Source organism: Furipterus horrens, unplaced genomic scaffold (assembly GCF_987537825.1).
Source record: "Furipterus horrens unplaced genomic scaffold, mFurHor1.1.pri manual_scaffold_4, whole genome shotgun sequence".
In the NCBI taxonomy this organism is placed as follows: domain Eukaryota; kingdom Metazoa; phylum Chordata; class Mammalia; order Chiroptera; family Furipteridae; genus Furipterus; species Furipterus horrens.
The window spans coordinates 168745618-168753988 of record NW_028327174.1 but is presented as its reverse complement, the minus strand read 5'-3'; positions in this window follow the sequence as shown (position 1 = coordinate 168753988).

The following is an 8371-nucleotide window of genomic DNA, read 5'->3' as shown; positions in this document are numbered from 1 at the left end:
ACAGCGCTAGCATCTGTCCTGTTAGCTCCACCAAACCAATCGAGCAGGACACAGCCCCCACCTTTCAGAAGCTTCTAAAGTCTACTGGGAGTGATCATATACACATATATACACACTAACCCAAAGGATGTAAGTACAAAGTGACAGACAGTTTAGAGGCAAAAAGTTACATTAAGTGGAGAGAGGCTTCATCTATAAGATTGACCTATCTCTTTGTGAACTCCGTATGAACAGAAAATAAGATTCATGACACATAATCATATTTAAAATGTAAAAATTCAATCTCCTATGCTGATTATGCCTGCCATCCTGGGGAAATGCACTCTAATTTTCCAAGTGTATGTAAATCACGCACTTCATGTCCTGAGGCACTTCAGTCGGTTTGATGAGAATGTCACAAAGAACATGGGTCCTGGCCACAGGCCACCAGGGAATGCCTTGACTAATCTCTATTTCTTGTTTTATTGTACAAACACCTCATATTTTCTGTGTTCCAGGTACTGTTCTAAGCACTTTGTAAATATTAACTCTTTGAATTCTCACAAGCACCCAAGAGGTACTACTGTCCCTATTTTACAAACGATAGAACTGAAGCACCAATTATATAACTTACTCAAAGTCATACAATTCAAATCCTAGTTAATAGGATTCAAACTCATGCCATCCACAGATCTTAATGACTCTGCTGCTTATTGACCTAATTATAACAGTCTTCTCAGGTGTAATCTATGATGGAAGCATTTTGCTGTGGGTCTCTCATGTTTCTACACATCTTTGAGCACAGACACAACTTCCTCTGTTTCTAACTATTGTTTCAAGGATGTTTGCATAGTGAACAGCCTTTGGAAGATAGAGCCATTGTCTCCCTCTGGAGCTAGGGGCAGACATACTTACTGCTCATTATAAAAGATTCAGGCTTCCTGAGCTGAGGGTTGCTCTCTAATACAATCAGCTGGTGACATCTGACCTTCTTCAAATCTCTTTGTAGAATTAGGGCTCAAGGAACAAATGCTGGTATTATGGCTACTACTACTGCTATGAGTAATGACGTCTTTTGTCTCTGATCTATGCATCTCCTGTCTTCTACCACATGCATAAAACTATGCTAGGTTAACTGTTAATTTAAAAATAATATAAAGTCTCAGACCCTTCATGGTCTTAACAACCTATATTTCCATTGGGAAGACATATCTGCTTCCCAGAAGACTTTCTAGAGGAGGCAATGTTTGAGCCATGCCATAAAGGAAGTGTTAAGATGAAGGGCCTCCTGGTAGGAGAATGACATGTAAAGTCAAGAAATAGGAGTATGCGTGACACTGCATGGGCTGGCTGGGCCTTGGGACTCCAAGTTCAGTCTCTCTAGTAAGCTCTCCATTGGGAAATAAACTTATTTTTAGATAAGTCCTTTTTTATATCTCTGCTTCTCTTTAGAAGCTGCAACATGATTTTCTTTTTCCTCTTCGGCAGATTGGCCACCCATAAGCTGAGAAAACCACACAACAAAAATTCATCCTGCCTCAAACATTTCTGACTGCCTTGGCCTCTGGGAGTCAGATTCGCTGAAGATAATCATCCAGATTCAGCAAGAGCTGATTAAATCAGTGACAGGTTACACCTTCAGCAGCCCCAATTCTTTCTCTATACCATATGTGTGCCTGCCATTGGACGGATGTTTATGTCCTTTGTTATGAGTTTTACTCTAAACATTTGTTGCAATAAAACATCTTGGAGCTTAACTGATGTCAATTCTTGATGATAATATCCACACTTAGGATATTGTTCCCAACCTGAGGGTATAAAAAAAGCATCTTGAAAATTAAAATGGAGGGCTTAGTTTATTGCAGCAACATGTGAATGCCTGGTATTGTGTTGCCTCCAGAAGTAAAGCCTGAGACAAGGATTCAACTTTGAATAGTTTAATCTGGCTGAGAAAACAGTCAGTGTAGTGTCCATACCTCAGAGTTCTCCCTCCTGGGAGTGGAGGAGCTGGAGTACTTGTATACCAGCCCCTGTCAGTCTTTGGTTGAAGGCTGTTCATGCGGTGGGAGGACTCCAAAGGAGAGGACGGTCAGTTCCCCAGCCCTGCTACTCACAAGGCAAAATGATACAGACACAGACACTGGCAGGAGGACATCAGCCAGCACCTACTGCAGTGGTAAGGATGCTGCTTTAGACTGAAAGGCCTCTGCTGCCAGCAAAGGACATTGATCCACCCCTCCCTAAAAGAGAATGTTATAAGAAAAAAAAAAATCATCTAAAGGAATGGCTAGAAACCCAGGCCTCAAAATTATAAAGCATATATACAAGGTCTGTTCAGAAAGCATCCAGCCATGTACTATGAAAAACAGAATTTATTGAAGAAGACACAAGATATAAGACACATCGTACACAGGACAATGATGCCTCAGCTCCCTTCAAACTAGGCAACTTGGGACCTCACACAGTTCTCTCAGTTGCCATCAGCTGCCCCATTGTATTTTCCTGAATCTTATTGATGGTCTGAAATCTCTTCCCTTTCAAAGGTGATTTTAGTTTTGGGAAAAGCCAGAGTTGTAGGGCACCAAATCTGGGCTGTAGGGGGGCTGAGTCACCTGGATAATCTGATGTTTAACCAAAAATCTCTGCATGAAATATGATGCATGAGCAGGCACATTGTTGTGATGAAGATGACAATCACCAGTTGCCTGTATCTGCGACCTTCTGAATCATCTGAATAGTTTCTGCGGAGGAGTGTTCAAGCTTTATGCAAAATTTGATGCAGATTTGTTGCTCTACTCGTTCAGTCACTTTGAAGGCAATGACGTCTACTGCCCCCACTGACTAGCATAGTGAAGTCATGATTGTTCAAACATGTGCATTTCAGTCCACTCTCCTTGGCTGCCAGGTTACACAGATGTTGTGCAAACCATTCTTTGTATATTAACAATGGTTAGATTTTTTTCTGGACAGACTATATATATGTATGTATGTATGTGTATATATATATATGTATTTACATACACACACACACACACACACACAAGTTTTCTGGAAGGATTCTTAACACATAAGCAATAAAAAGTAAAGCTGTCCCTAGCTACCTACCTGCCCTCTTGAGCAGCACATCCAGCTATGGAGAGGGCACAAGAGGCTCTGGAGAAGTTTGGCCAGGGCCTGTGCTCCAGTGCCTTTAACCTGTGTCTGAATCAGGCAGAGATACTGATTATCCCTCAGTCAGAGAAGTAACTACCCCTAGGACACTGGGGTGCCCATCTGAGGTAGGGGGATGTTTGTGCCTAAATTGGCACCGTGTTTTCAGTGAAGTTGTCCAGAACTTCCCTCACTTTCTGCCGAGCACAAATAGAGCAGGTGAATGCCCAAGGTGATGATTACCAGGGAGCAAAGGAAAAACATGGAGCCCCCTGTGGCCTTCAAAATGCAAGTCTCTGAGAGGAAGATCCATGGAATAATCACATCTTCTGCCTCTGAAAGGCTCTTAGCCCCCAGAAAACGCAGACTTTATCTTTGCGGGCACAAGAGCAGCCATTGCCTCCCTCCACATTGCCCACTTCCTTGACCATGTGACCACTGCTCAATTCTTATCATATCTGCAGACTATCTGCTACTATCAGCACCACTGCCTGAACAACTGATTATTCAATACCTTTCTCCAAACTGAATTGCTCTTTTTACCATGGTAGGCTGGGATCCAGAGGGCTGTTTGCCCACTCCCCCCCCCCTTTCCTTTTCTCTCTCCTAAAAAATAAAGAGGCAGGATTTGATCTTTGATTAATTGGAAGGACTGAAACAGATGCCTAGAAAATTGGCAGGAGAAGTAAGTCAACACCTAGAGCTGGAATTAGCAATGAAGCTCTTCTACCCTCCAGCAGGAACATGGGCTCTGACACTCTCCATGGGACACAAAGAAGAAAGACTTCCAATCTCCTTCCCCCATTGAAAGAGCCACCAAAGAAAGCAAAGCAAAATGGAAGAGAAAAAGAGAGAGAGGGACAGAGTGAGCAAGACAGAAAGCACGCAATTACTGCAGGACTGACTGCTGCAGGATCCTTTCAACAAAACCATTTGGGTTCACAATTTAACCTGCAATAAAAAGATTCACTCTTAATTAAAAACCAAGCTGACCTTTTGGAAGGCTTATTTCTGAAAGGAAAAAACTGACTTTTTAAGGTTAATAATTCCTAATAAGTTCCATAACCACAAGACCAGTGGGCAGGTGCACTTGACTATCTGGTGGCATCTATCATAGGGATGTCATACAAACCCATGTCACATCTTCATGAGCTCGAAATGTAAAATGGACAGATGGGAGAGGGCTCCACAAAGGACAACTCAGTGGACAGCCCGTGACTTCAGTAAAGGAACTAGCCCTTGAAAGTAGGGGGTGGCAAATGTTTTTTGCCCACAGAGAGGACTGTGCCATGAAAGATGTTGATGTGAGGTAGGTAGGGCGCTAACGGGGTAATCACATTGTGACCCTGAGGATGCAGGGATATCAGTAGCTCTTGGGATCTAGTCAGATACAAATGGGGTTCTGCTTTACATATTTATAAAAAAACACAGCACTTCCAGAGAGAAAAGATGGTTTAAACTTAGGACTATTTCAACCTCATCTTCAGCTTTGAGACAGGCCTGGAAAAAAGCAGGAGAGAAACAAAAATAGAAACAAGTATGTCTTAGAAATGCAAGTGCCGTTAGGGTTTCACATTCAATGTGTGTGACCAGAGATCAGAAGGATTTGATTTTGCATCTGCCCCTGAAGGTGGTTGCTCTGTTGTCAAATAAACCTCTGTGGATTCCAGTCTTTGGTTGAGAAGGCAGCAACAGTGCCCTTCCTCTGTAGAGTAACTTGTTAGTTGTTTTCTTTTTTTTTAAAGTATATTTAATTGATAATGTTGTTACAGTAGTCCCAATACTTTTTTCCCTTTATTCCCCTCTGCCAAATACCCACCTTCCCTCCAGCAATCCCACCCTCCTTAGTTCATGTCCATGGATCATGCATATAAGTTCTTTGGCTTCACTCTTTCCTATATTATTCTTAACTTCCCCCTGTCGATTTTGTACCAACTGATTATGCTTCTTAATCCCTGTACCATATCCCCATTTCTCCCTCTCCCCTCTCCTAGCTGATAACCCTCCAAATGATTCCCATATCTATGATTCTGTTCCTATTCCGGTTTGCTTAGTTGGATTTTGTTTTTATTTTTTAGATTCAGTGTTGATAGTTGTGAGTTTCTTGTCATTTTAATGTTCATAATTTTGATTTTTTGCTTAAGTAAGTCCCTTTGAGATTTCATATAATAATGGCTTGGTGATGATGAACTCCTTTAGCTTTACCTTGCCTGGGAAGAACTTTATCTGCCCTTCCATTCTAAATGATAGCTTTGCTGGATAGAGTAATCTTGGTTGTAAGTCCTTGCTTTTCATCACCTTGAATACTTCTTGCCAGTCCCTTCTTGCCTGCAAAGTTCCTTTTGAGAAATCAGCTGATAGTCTTATAGGCACTCCTTCATATGTAATTCTCTGCTTTTCTCTTGCTGCTTTTAAAATTCTCTCTTTATCTTTCACCTTTGGCATTTTAATTATGATGTGTCTTGGTGTAGTCCTTTTTGGGTCTAGCTTGTTTGGGACTCTCTGTGCTTCCTGAACTTGTATGTTTATTTCCTTCAGCAAATTTGGAGAGTTTTCCTTCATTATTTTCTCACATAAGTTTTCAATTTCTTGCTCTTCCTCTTCTCTTTCTGGCACCTCAGTGGTTCGGATGTTGGCACATTTAAAGTTGTCGCAGAGTTCCTAAGCCTCTCTTCATTTTTTTCAATTCTTGTTTCCTCATTCTGTATTGGTTGACTGTGTTTTTCTTCCTTATATTACAAATCATTGATTTGTACCCAGATTTCCTTCCCTTCACCATTGGCTTTCTGTGGATTTTCCTTTATTTCATTTAGTATAGCCTTTACTTCTTCCTTTATGCATTTGCCATATTCAAGCATATCTGTCAAGCCTGTGAGCATCTTTATCACCAATGTCTTAAACTCTGCGTTTGTTAGATTTGTTATCTTCTCATATGGTAGGTTGTCTATCCCCTCATTTTTTTATGTTGGCTATCTCCTCATCGTTTAGTTCTCCCACTGTAACCTTGATCTTTTCCCCCTTTTGGGCCATACTTCTCTGTCTCCTCATCTTGACAGGCTCCTGTGTTTGTTTGCCTCTGTGTCTTAGGTAGAGCTGTCACTCCTGTTAGGTTGTAAAGGGCAGAGCCCTAGGTATTTCTCAGTAGAGAGTGACCTGTTTCACCATGTTGTGGCACTGTTTGTAGAGGAGGGGTCTGAGAGGGAACAATGCCACTTGCTCAGCACTTGCCCCTTTTTCAGGCACTTCTCCCACTTTGTATGGCACTGGTGCCTCTCTAGCTGTTGCCCTGGCTTTCGTTCCAGAGTGGGTGGCTCTGTGGATGTTTTAGCACTGTGGCAACCCTTTAGAAAAGTGGACTCTGCTGTAAGACTGGCAGTTTCTTCCTCCATCCCAACCCCTATTGGTTTTCATAGTCAAAAGCAACGAGGCTCTATTTTCCTCGACGCTGGGACTGTGAGCTGTGCTGGGAGTGCTCCCCAAGTGTCCCTCTCAACTTTTTAAAATGTATGACTGTGCTTTCTGCCAGCCTGCCACTGCCACTGCTGCTGCCACTGCTGCCACCACTGTACTGTGTCCTATCTGTCTGGATGAGTATTTCTTCTTTATATCTTTGTTTGTTGGAGTTCAATGCAGCTTCATTTTCTGGAACTTCTGGTTGTCTCTAGTTTTGAGGTAGTTGTATTCCTTAATTGTGGAGGGAGATGCAGCGTGTCAGTCTAGGTCTCCATCTTGGTTGGAAGTTCTGTTAGTTGTTTTCAATGTGTTATATTTGATTCTCACAATAACTCAGTCAGAGCAGATACCAGAGAAAGCAGAGAAAACATTATACCAAGAAACCCTCCTAAGACTTGACCATAGTAGGGGGTCATCATTCTAGTTTTGCTACTTGCTAGCTGTATGACCTTGGACAGGTTACTTAACCTCCGTGTGCCTCATCTTCTTCAGGAATAAGATAGCACTTATGTCATAGGGATGGTGTAAGGATTAAACAAAGTAATATAAGGGCTTAGAAAAGTCCTGGTAGTTAATAAGCTCTCAATAAATGTTAGTTTTTCTTGACTAAGGTATCAGAGCTGGTATTCTAATCCAGGATGGCTCATTGATTAAAAGCATAGGCTTTAAAGTCTAACAAACCAGTGTGCAAACTGCATTTCCACAACTTAACTGTGAGACTCAGTTTCCTCATCTGGAACATGGATGAGTGATTATAGTACTTACTGCACACAGTTGCTGAGGTTATATGTGCCCAACAGATTGATTTTAGACCTGTAAGACCCACTTCACACCCATGACCTCCTGAACTGAAAGATAATAAATTTGTTTATGATAATATGTTACAACAGTAGTAGGAAACTAATATAGAGAACTTGAAGCTTCTGCTTTCATACTTTTTGAAGCTGGCTATCAAATAAAAAAGTCCAACCACACTGATGGACAGAAAGATCACAGAAAAAGAGAGAGGGCCTAAAGGATGAGAGATAATGAAGGGAGAGAAAAAGAGAACCCGCCAGTGCCCAATATTTGTAGCTACCCTTTTGATGTACCCAACATGTGAGCAAAGCCTTCTTGAATCTTTCACTCCCATGGGGATTAGCTGTGCCCACTCCCAAATTGCAGAACTATGAGCAAATAAAAGGTTGATATTGTTTAACCCACTGAGTTTTGGGATGGTTTGTCATGGAGCAATAAATAACTGAAACAATATAATATCACTAAACGCTCATCACCATACTATGAGGTAGGGACCAACATCATTCCCATTCACAAATAAATACACAAAGGCTTTGAGAAACTAAACTAGTAACTTGAACAAAGTCACAATTAGTAAGGAAAGCCATGATAGGATCTTAAGCAAAATGACTGAAGAATCTATGCTCTTCACTTGGAAGATTTAATACTATTAGTCATCACCTGTAGGTCTAACCACCAGAAGGTCACCTTGAACTACCTTATTTGAAACAGTAGTCCCTCTCTATATCGTGGTTCACTTATCGCGGCCTCACTGTAACACAGGATTTAAAAAAATATTAATTATTTATCACGGATTTTTTGCTATATCACGGGGTTTTGCGGTACTGTATATGTATGTTGTTAAAGTTACGTAGGTTCAAGAGTGTAGAATATGTTTAAGAACATAAGTAGTGTTTATAAAAGTGTGGAAAAGGTTAATAAGGAAGTGGGAAAGGTTAATAAGGGACTGGGAATGGTTTATAAGTGTGTGGGAAGGGTTTAGAACGCCTTA